The sequence below is a fragment of the Camelus bactrianus genome, chromosome 19 (assembly GCF_048773025.1).
Source record: "Camelus bactrianus isolate YW-2024 breed Bactrian camel chromosome 19, ASM4877302v1, whole genome shotgun sequence".
NCBI classification, from domain to species: domain Eukaryota; kingdom Metazoa; phylum Chordata; class Mammalia; order Artiodactyla; family Camelidae; genus Camelus; species Camelus bactrianus.
In genome coordinates, this window is record NC_133557.1 from 28,540,509 (window position 1) to 28,551,091 (window position 10,583).

Here is a 10,583-nt window from a genome sequence, read left to right on the forward strand (position 1 = left end):
CACCCGCTCTGGACCGGGAGAGCCCCCACCCTCCTGGCCCCTCCCTGGCCCCCTCCTCCGCGCCGCCTGCCGGGGCCTTACGCGCCAGCCCGCCCACGCCCACGCCCACGCGGAGCAGCTGGTGCTCAGCGGGAGACGCGAGTCTGGACCCTGGGGAGGCCCCTCACCCTGGAGGCGTGGCCTGGGCGCCAACCCGCCCAGTCCTGGTGGGCTCCGCCTTGCGCCGCGCGGTCCAGGCCTCCGCCCGCCGCCGCCAGCCGCCTGGGCACGAGGGTCAAGGATAGCAGTGCGCAGGCGCAGGGCGGGAAGTGGGGTGGTGTGCGAGGGGCGGGGCCCTGGGGGGAGGGGGCAATGGACGGCAAGGGAGGTAGACGAGGGGGTCGAGAGCTGCACCGGGAGCTGCAGGGAACGATGAGAGACCATGGTGAGTGGGGATGGGTGACGAGGGGAGCTGGGGGGGCTTGTAGGAGGCGCTGAGACCTGGGGGTTGGTGGGATGGATGAGGAGGGGAGTAGGGGGCCTGCAGGAGGCGCTGAGACCTGGGGGTGGGGATGGATGAGGAGGGGAGTGGGGGGGGCCTGCAGGGGGCGCTGAGACCTGGGGGGTGGGGATGGATGAGGAGGGGAGTGGGGGGGGGCCTGCAGGGGGCGCTGAGACCTGGGGGGTGGGGATGGATGAGGAGGGGGGTGGGGGTCCTTGCAGGAGGCGCTGAGACCTGGGGGGTGGGGATGGATGAGGAGGGGAGTGGGGGGCCTGCAGGGGGCGCTGAGACCTGGGGGGTGGGGATGGATGAGGATAGTAGGGGTAGGAGAGAACTAACTAAAAAGGGTTTTGAGAGATGGTAGTGGTGGAAGAGGGACAAGGGAGCCTATAGGTAGGATGCTCTAGAGACCTGAGCAGGAGGTAGGTGGTGGAGGGAAAAGGCAGGAGACAAGGAGGGAATGGGAAACACAGTGGTTATGGTCATGATGGAGAAAGGGAGGGAGCCCAGCTAATGGTCAGGGGGTGAGCAACGAAAGTGAATGGAATTAAAGAACCTGAAGGGCAGAAGGTGGGGGGGTGGGGGCGTTGGGGAGACTAGGAGGCTGGAAGGAAGAAACCGGGAGGTCAAAGTGGAGACAGTGATGAGAAGGTGGGAGGGGGCTGGACCACCCGTGCAGCTTTACATCTTTCCCAGCTCTTTAGAAGTCCTAGAATTCATTCCAGACTATCTTCTGTAAGGCAGGTGGGAGGGAGAGGGAGAGTGAAGAAACAGAGAAAGGGATTTGGGGGTGGGCAGTTAAAACTCAGGAGCCATGACATGAACGCACTACCTGTCACTGAATTGTTCGTTTTAAAGGGGTTACTTTCTGTTGTATAAGTTTCATCTCAATAAATTCTTTTTAATGGAGATTAATTTAAAGCTGATTTTGATGGTCTTCAGAAAGAGTTGAGTCTCCAACTAGATACAAGATAAATACAACTTTGGAGCCAACAGATGATTAAAATCTTTTGCAGTTCCCTGAGATTTTTTTTTAAAGGTATGGTTAACAACATTCCAGGAAATTTCATTTTGTTTCCACTTTTTAATTAAAAAAAAAAAGTTGATGAAAATTTAACAGAATTTTCTTGTTTGCTGATTGTGAATAAATACATTTGGATGCTGGAAAACAAACCAAAACATAACTCGAAGAAGAAGGCGGTCTTGAGGACTAGGTTGGGATGGGCTTCTGGAACCTCAGTGGAGACACGGCCTTCACTTGGCCTCCTTTTGTTTGAGCACACCTTCCAGCAGCGGGGGATGGCGTTTCTGTCCCACCTCTGTACCTTCTGTACGTCTGCTCATTCGTTCTCCGCAGCCCCTTCTTGTAGCTCTTTGTATTTTATCTCACATTCTGGTGCTTAGTGTGGACTCAAATATTTTTCTTTCATTTTCAAATTCACTTTTCAAAGAAACTCACGTGCCAGCAGGGATGTGCTTGTTGGTTAAGTTCTTGGGTCGCTACCTTTCACAGTGTGTCTAGGTGTCTGTTGCAGTGTGTGTGCTGCAAGGGAGGAGAGAAGTATTTGAAGGTCCCCAGGAAAATAGTGTTATAATAACTTCCCTTAAATCATGTAAATGAGTTTCTCTGCCTGAACCACCACCTCTGTTTAGTGCCCTCTCGGGTAATTCTGTGTTACGGTTCCAAAACTCCTGCAACGAGGAAGCTTTGTATTATAAATTCGTGTACTTATAGTATATTATATTTATATTATAAAATTGTGCTTAGAAATTTCAACTACAGATTGAAAAAGTATTATTTAAAGGAGAGGTGGGACATAGAAAGGGGAAACTGTGGTAGACGTGGAGGGAAAAGCAGGGGCCTAAGAGGAGAGAGGGAGAGATGGGAGAGGAGGGGTGAGCAGGAGGGGAGAGAGGGCGACGTGGATGGGGGACTGGAAGGAGGTGAAGCCGGGAAGAACCGTGCAGTGTTCCAAACTTTGTTTCGGAGGTGAGGAGTCCACCACAGTTCACAGGTTTCCTTTCCTCTTTCAGAATGTTCCTGGGATTGACTGGACAATTTCCCACTGGAGGATGTGTCACCTTGGACCCTCTGTGGGTCCTTCTCTCAGGAGGTAGAGGTAAGAGGGGAACCCCAGAAGGCTGTCTTCCTTCCAGAGTGCCCTGGCAGCCCCACTGACCAGGAGAAGGGGAGGAGCCTTTACGTGTGGGTGAAGGGCGCATAGGGCCCATGTGGGGGCTGACGCTGTGGGAGCTGTCCGGGGCCAGGCTGCTACCCTGGCCGTGCCTGTGGGTGGCTTCAAAAGCTGGGTGGTATTTGGAGCCCACCTGTGGGCCAGACTCAATCCCAAGGCAGTGGGCTTGTCTGGCAGCCTCTGGAAGAGTCCGGAGTGTCAGAGCCTCACCTCAGCAGTGCTGGCTCCTTTGGGGGTGCAGGTTCTGTGGGACCTGAAGTGGCCCTTCCCTTTTGACCCTGCAAACCTCCCTGTGTTCTTAGATAAAACAATATTTGGGGAGACACCTCAAAAAAGAGGTGCTAAATTTTCCTAAAAGGCCTGGGGAGTGCAGAAGACTAAAAAAGTAAGAGATGCGATTCTGTTTCACCCCGAGTGTGCAGAGCAGTTTCTGCCTGTTGAAGGCGCAACCCCTGTTAATTAGGGGGTTGAGGGAGAGCAGAGGCCGGTTGCTTGCCTTTAGTTTTGAATGAAAAGAGCAATTAACTCCTGGGCCCACCACTGTCTTGTAAAGTCTGAACTCCTCTTACTCACTTCAGTTCCGCCCTTTATCTACCCTCATATATCTTCCCAAACGCTTTTTTTCTGCCGCTTCCTGTCCCTGCTCCATCCAGACCCACCTCCTACTTACTGCAGGTGGCCGCTCCACGTGTGACCTGAGCCCCGTGTCTGTTCTGAGACCCAGAGCTTTGACCTGGCTTGGCTTTGCTGTCGTAGGTGTCCCTGGGAACGCTGATGGCCACAGCTTAGTCGGACTGAGACCCGGAGACACAGCATCCTCTCCTGGAGTCAAATGCTGCTTCATCTCCTAAAGATGCCCCGGGTTGTGGCGGGCCAGCCTCCAGTTCTCCCGATGCCGGTGGTACAGTGTTGGTCACCTGCCTCCTCCAGGCGACAGTGATGCTTACTATGCCTTTTGCCCAGGATGTCAAGGGACTTGTGCGTGGTTGACAGCTACTCACCAGGCACGTCCCTGGGAGACACTCCCAGGCCTGCAGCGCTGGCATTTCAGCCTTGCGGGGGCAGTGTTGCTCCTTGGCACGCTCACATTATCAGCTTTTGATCTGTCAAAGGGGCTCAAAGAAAGAAGAGGTCCCGGCCAGGTATGTGGTGCTTCCCACGCAAAAAGGAACAAGGGTAGGAGGCCACGAGAGCGCTTGGTTGCAAAAAGCAAGTGTTCAAGTACCTTCTACTTAGATAGCTCTTTGGCCACAGGCTTTATTTGCCTCCAGGGCCTGCTTTTGACCCAGTAGGCATAGGATGTCTGTGGGGCAGGCATGATATATAATGCTATTTGGAAATGTAATAGCTTTACGCAGAGATATAAAGTGATCAATGTAAAAATATTTTGAAACAAAAAAATAAAATAGATGAGTGTCTTGCAGAATAGCAGCGAATGATGCAGGCCAGCAGGCTTGGTCATCATTTTTTAAAATTATTCTCAGTCTGCTCACTGCTTCCAAAGTAAGTGTCACGAGTCTTACCACGTTATGAGTCCCCGGCCGTCTAACTTGAGTGCCACATCTTTACAAGGCACGTGGTCAGCACTTAAGTTTTTGAGGTTTCCGAGTAAAAAAGGAGGTTGATAATGAAATGAGGCATGAAGGCTGGAATTGCCAGAAAATCTGCGGCAAGGGGTCTTTGTCAGTTTTGCTGATGTTGGATCCAAGGTGCTCGGGACAGAGAGGGTCCCCCGGCAACTCTCTGTTGAATTTATATATGCTGGTGTCCATCCTTAACCATTCATTTTTTTTACCTCTCTAGCATCCAGGAAGGGTGAATTTGATTTTTATGTCCTGGAGTCTTACATAAATAAACGTTGGGGTGATTTCCTCCTGTTGCTCTGCAGTGATATTTACCTGAACAGTTGGATGACATCTCTGACCGCTTCATTTTAAGGAGCCTTCCTAGAGCCTTTTGCTTTATTCAGCAGTTGTTCGTTCGTGCAGGAGGTGTTCACCATTAACTCAGGTAGCTCCATTGTTGGGAAACGGGGTGCTCAGACGGCTTTCCTGAAAGCTAATGTGGCACCCAGAATTTCCACACTGATGCTGGAGGTACCATTTCCCAAGTTGGACAATGTGCCTGCTTACAGGTGAAGAGCGTTTAACACATGATGGGTTAGCAGGTAGCTCTGTACTAAGACGTGTTGGTGCTGCCTCAGCTGTGCATGTTTCTATGATCAGCTCCATTCTAAGGAAGAAAAGCTGGACAGTTAATTTCTCCTTAGTGGACCATTATAATTGCCGAGAGATACCAGGTTTTTGTCCTGCACAGGTGGTGGTTTCTGTGTTTGTTTATTTTGTTCTGAAGCCTGACTAGCAACTAGTCGTAAACTATTGTTTAATTCACTCTTACAGTGATAAGATTGGCTACTCTCAGGGTCATAAAGGTAATTTGCATCCCCCCAAAATACATAAAACAGCCTTGCTCTTTTGTCCGGAATGTTATTACCGTCATTGTACTTCAACCAATGAGTTGCCAAAGGAGTGTCCATTTTCGAACATGCCAGTTAACCTGTCGGGCAAACGTTGTTTTTATACAGATCATTATCGTTTGAACTTTGGTATGAACACAGAGCAAATGCATTTTTATTTGGTGAGCAATTCAGCATTGCCCGTGGACTTGGCCACAGGGGTGAAGAGTTTGGGGGCAAAGGAGGCACAGGGGAGAGTTCTTAAAGCCATGTGGAATGCTTATGGGACAGGAAGAGGCAGGGTCCAAGCATGGGAATTTGATGACTAAGCAAAAGGGTACTTAGGTGTTCCAGAGCTCTCCGGAACGCTATCATTATAATCTCTACTTCCTCCTGCTTATACATGAAGAAACATTTAGGAAATAAACAGATAAATAAATAATAAAAGCTTTATTGCATTTAGTCTGATTAAGTGGAGTCTGAACACTAGCCTCTTGGGGGGAAAGTCTGGAAATGTACTTTAGCCCATTAATGGTAGTTAATTTGGGGACTGGGGATACTGAAGGGGCCAATGCGAAGGACCCCCTTTTTTCTGTGCATGATATCTTTAAATAGCACACAGAACTGGTGCAAAAGAAAAGGTGATCTCCTCTTCCGTTGTTGGAAAAAAAAAATCCTGGAGGATCAAAAATCTGAAATAAATACCGGGGGTTTATGGGGTGCATTCTGTTTGTCTCTGTCTCCCAAGCCTCTGGCTACTAGTCAGTGTCCAGAAGAATCATAACATGGCAGTAAAAGTGGGACACAGCTTCCCTGCTGTGTGACCTTCCACCGGTTACTCACCCTATCTGAGTCTGTTCTCTCACCTGAACCTTGAGCCCTGCTATAGTACCTTCCAAATTTTCTTATAATGAAGAAGGCATGAACTAATCGATGTCAAGGGCTTAAAAATAATGCTGGGCTGGGGCTAGTAAATGCCAAGTAAATGTTAGCTCGTGTATTATTTTCACTCCCTTATGCAACAGTTGTTATTTATAATGAAAGTTTTTTGATGTCGTTGGAATTCTGCAAGTCTTTTGAACTTCACTTTTTAGCTTTCTTTTGCTAGTTCTAAAATTAAATCTGCCTTTAAAAAAAAATGACATCCCTAAATCTTCTGGCGCAGAGCAGATAAAGAAGTGTTATGTTACATTTTTGTATTTCTCCAGTAGGTTTAGCATTAGAAAGAGGTCTCAGTTCAGTGGCATGGTTAGATCATACCTCCTTAGACACTAATTCGAGGCTGATAACTCTACTCTAAAATCTAAAAAGAGTGATACCCGTTGTTGTCTGGTACCGAGGACATTTTGGGATGTGCTGCTTTTTGCAGAAGCTGCTCCATTCTTGCTCTGGTCGAGGGTAACAGTAACCACGCTGGTGGGTGTATGCTCAGTTCTGACGCTAATTCGACCTCTCAGAGGCATTTGTCAGTCACTCCTCTTTCATGTACTTTCTTCACTTGTGCGGTAGGCAGAATAATGGGTCCCCAGATAAGTCTACATCCTAATCCCTGGAACCTGTGAACATGCTCAGATACAAGGCCAAAGGGACCTTGCCGATGTGGTTAAGGTGAGGGTGTGAGACGGGAAGCTTTTGCTGTATTATCTGAACAGGCCCCGTGTAAACACAGGGATCCGTATAAGAGGGAGGCGGGGGTGTCAGGGTCAGAAGAAGGCAATAGGGTGACGGGAGCAGAGAGAGGCATTGGAAGATGTTGGCTTTGGAGGATGGGGCCACGAGCCCAGGAAGGCAGCCTCTGGACATTGGAAAAGACAAAGAAATAGATTCTCCTCTCGAGCCTTCAGAAGGAATGCAGCTCTGCTGATTCCTCTTAGACTTCTGACATCCAGAACCATAAGAGAATAAATCTGTGTCGCTGTAAGTTGCTGGGTTGTGGGAATTTGTTGCGATGGTAACAAGAAACACAACTTGCATTGAGGTGACTCCACACCTCTGGTCCTCTCCTTCGCTGTGGCCACATCTTCGTCTTCTGTGCTGCTTCCTTCCTCCCTCTTCGGACCTCTTAGCAAGAGACGGGGTCGCTGGGCAGAGTCCTTGGACCCTCCCTCTCTGCATCCTCTTTAGGGGTCTCACCAGTCTCTACGTTTCTGATGCACCGTGCGTGCGTGATGGCTGCCAAATGTTGTTCTCCAGCGGAGGACTCCGTTACCCACTGCCTTCTCTCTGTCCCTGTCAGGGCACCTGCTGGGCAAACGTAATTTGTCCAAAGCAGAATTCTTGGTCCCCTTCCCCCCAAATCCCGTTTCACTCAGTCTTCCCATTGCAGTCAGTGGGGATTCTTCCAGACGCTCCAGCCAAACACCTTTGAGGGCCCTCTCTCTCACAGCTGCATGCATGCTTTCACGAGCAAATCCTGTTGGCCTTACCTCAGAATACTTCCCGAATCTGACCACCTCCACCCTCCCCTGCGCCCACTCGAACCCAGGCCACTAGTGTCGCATCTCTTTCTAAAACACCAACCATGCCCCACGCAGAGCCCTCCAGGCACCGCGGGAGCTGGGGGCCCCCTTCTCCTCGCAGACTTCAGCCAGGCGACCACGTTTCCCCGCTCTGCTCCCTCCGCACGCCCCCTGCTGCTCCTCACACGCCCCAGGCAGGTTGTCCCGCAGGGACTTTGCACTTTGAGGGGAGGCAGAACATGCACCCCAAATACCCTGCTTTGGCATAAGGATATTTTGGGCTAAAGGCACTTGGGAAAGAGCATGTGCAGGACGGGCCCTCTGACCCCCCTTTTCTTCTCGAGAGCAGGAGACAAAACCCCTTTGTGGACGGTGCCCTCCCTGTACCAGCAGGAAGCGGTCTTGTCACCAGAGACGGGGTGGAGGCCAAGAGAACTCCGCACGGACACACTGGCTGAGATAACCCAGTCTTCCTTGAGGTTCCCCGTGTATTGTTACCTTTCTACAGCTTCTGGTCTTTGCTCAATTTGCTGCCTAAACCCCAGGCCTGGCCCCTTCCCTGGGTCTCCCTGTTTTCTGGGGACACCCATGTCCACCTAACAGTCTGCATGCGTTTCTCCTGTGAATGTGTTTTAGGTCAATTTACTTCTCAGCCGGAGACCCTAAGAGGCCGAGGAAGAGTTGTGCCTCCGGTACAATCCAGTGATTCCTCCCCCCACGGTGTGTGGCTCTTTTACCTCCTGCAAATCTATGTTCTGCTGTCCCTTCTCTGAGGCCTTCCTGGCCTCCCTGTTTAAAACTGAAACCCCATACTACTCAGCCATAAAAAAGAATAAAGTCCTGCCATTTGCCGCAACGTGGTTGGACCTGGAGACCGCCATTTTAAGTGAAGTCAGCCAGAAAGAGAAAGAAAGACCACAGGATAGCACTTATGTGCAGACTCTTTAAAAAACCATACACACAATTGAACTTGTTTACAAAACAGAAACAGACTCACACACATAGAAAACAAACTGATGGTTACTGGGTGGGGCGGGGGAAGAGGGGTGGGAAGGGATAAATTGGGAGTTTGAGATTTGCAGATACACACTACTATGTATAGAATAGATAAACAACAAGGTCTCACTGTACAGCACAGGGGACTACATTCAATATCTTGTAGTAACCTAGAATGAAAATGAACATGCAAAGGAATATGTGTATGTATATGTATGACTGAAATATTATGCTGAAATGATACAACATTGTAAACTGACTATACTTCAATTTTTTAAAAAATGGTAAAGAAAATCCTTTAAAAAAAAACCCAGAACCTCCAGTATCCCTCATCAGCTTCGTGTTCCTCAGGATTTAACGTTGCTGGCATCCCCTCCAAAAATGAAAAGCTCGCGGTGTCACCAAAATGCACACTCCCCCAGGGCAAGGTCCTTCCTGTGTTTTCTATGCTGTTTGTTTGTTTTTTCCTTCCCGGTACTAGATCACGCCTGCCCCACGCAGGGCCCTCAGCAAACATCTGTTGAATGAATGAACCTGAATGAACAGTTGTGGAATAAATAACCTTACCCGGTTCTGAGGGCTGCGTGTTCAAAACAAATGTGTAGTGGGTTCGTCTCACCTTTGGCGGTTAGTGGTGCGTCTCGCTTGAACATGCCACATGCCCAGTGGTTTTTAGCTTCTCTGCTTGTGGGAGTCGTGGAGGCTGCCTGCTGAGACTCAGCGACACGAATGGACTCCCCAGACAGAGGCTGAGAGTGGGCTCATGGTTTACTTCTTCTGCCCAAGGCACCTCTGGCTTTCCGTTGACACGTGTTCCAAAGTAGATGCTCTATGCAGTTAAGATTCAGAATCATTACTTTGGAAAGGGGAAGGGGCGGTTTTCATTTGGAACAAGGGCTGCATTTAGGGTGTCAGAGGGCTCAGGAGAGAACCCCTGTTTGTGGGATGCCCGCTGAGATGCAGGGCAAATGATCTTCTCTTTGATTTTGGGTCGTCAGGGCTGGGCTTAGGAGGGGCCAACTGAGTATTTGTGCAGGGAAGGAAGGGGTTGGAAAGCAGTCTAGAAGCCCCGATGACTGAGAGGGAGGCTGGCGGATAAGCCAGGTTTCCCAGAGGCTGCTATTCAAGCCGGATGCCCCTCCGGCCCGGCCGCGTGGAGGGACAGAAGTTGTCTAAAGCAGCCGGCCTCCTCGTATCTCTGGAGAGCAGGGCTGTCCTCGATGTGGGAAACCACCTTGATAAGTTGCCTGCGGGTGGAAGGGGACCCCGGCCAACACCCTAACAGAGATAAGGAAACCGCTGTAAGCTGGAGATGGAGAATTCGCCTCTATCGAGTTTGCTTTTTCTTGTCTGTTTGTTTTTGAGGGAGTGGGGCAGGGAGGGAAAAGAGCAGGAAGGGAGGGGGCAAGGGGCGGCCACACTATACAGTTGACCCTTGAACGACCTGGGGGGTTGGGGCGCCAACCCTCCGCAAACAAAAATGCCCATGTAAGTGGTAGTTGGGCCCCCCGCATCCGCTGGTCCTCCGCGTCCACATCCAGGGATGCAGCCACCGTGGACCTGGCTGCATAGTGGTATTTACCACTGAAAACATCCTTGTGTAAGCGGACCTGCCCAGTTCAAACCCATGCTGTTCAAGGGTCAACTGTACTGTGTGAAAAATGGCTAATGCATTGCCGGGAGGTGTATCTTGGTAAACAGTAAGGTGTGTGTATCTCCCTCCAACCGTCAGCGAGCTGGCGGCACACACAAAGCCCTTGGTCTGGGGGTGGGGTGGGGGTGTGGTACCTGTAAAAGTCAAGCAAAGGGCGGGGTTCCCTGTCTGCAAGTGTGCAGTGCAGGCCAGCATCCGCCCCGGGGCAAGCGCCACACATGGAATTAACCCAGTCCTGGGGCTTAGATGCAGGGGCCACCAGAAGGATGTAGGTTTTGTTTTTAAACTTTCTGTTTTGAAAATAATTGTAAATTCACAGGAGGTTGCACAATGAGACTGTACA

General features: G+C 50.3%; 1 long non-coding RNA gene across 1 annotated transcript in view; it reads left to right on the forward strand.

The window, feature by feature from the left end:
• Positions 1 to 6,252, forward strand: part of LOC141574069 (uncharacterized) — a 38,808-nt gene extending 32,556 nt beyond the window's left edge. The window contains exons 3-4 of the long non-coding RNA XR_012500677.1: positions 2,516 to 2,601; positions 3,433 to 6,252. This is a non-coding gene — a long non-coding RNA (uncharacterized LOC141574069). The remainder of the gene's footprint in view (positions 1 to 2,515; positions 2,602 to 3,432) is intronic.
• The last annotated feature ends 4,331 nt before the right edge of the window (positions 6,253 to 10,583 follow it).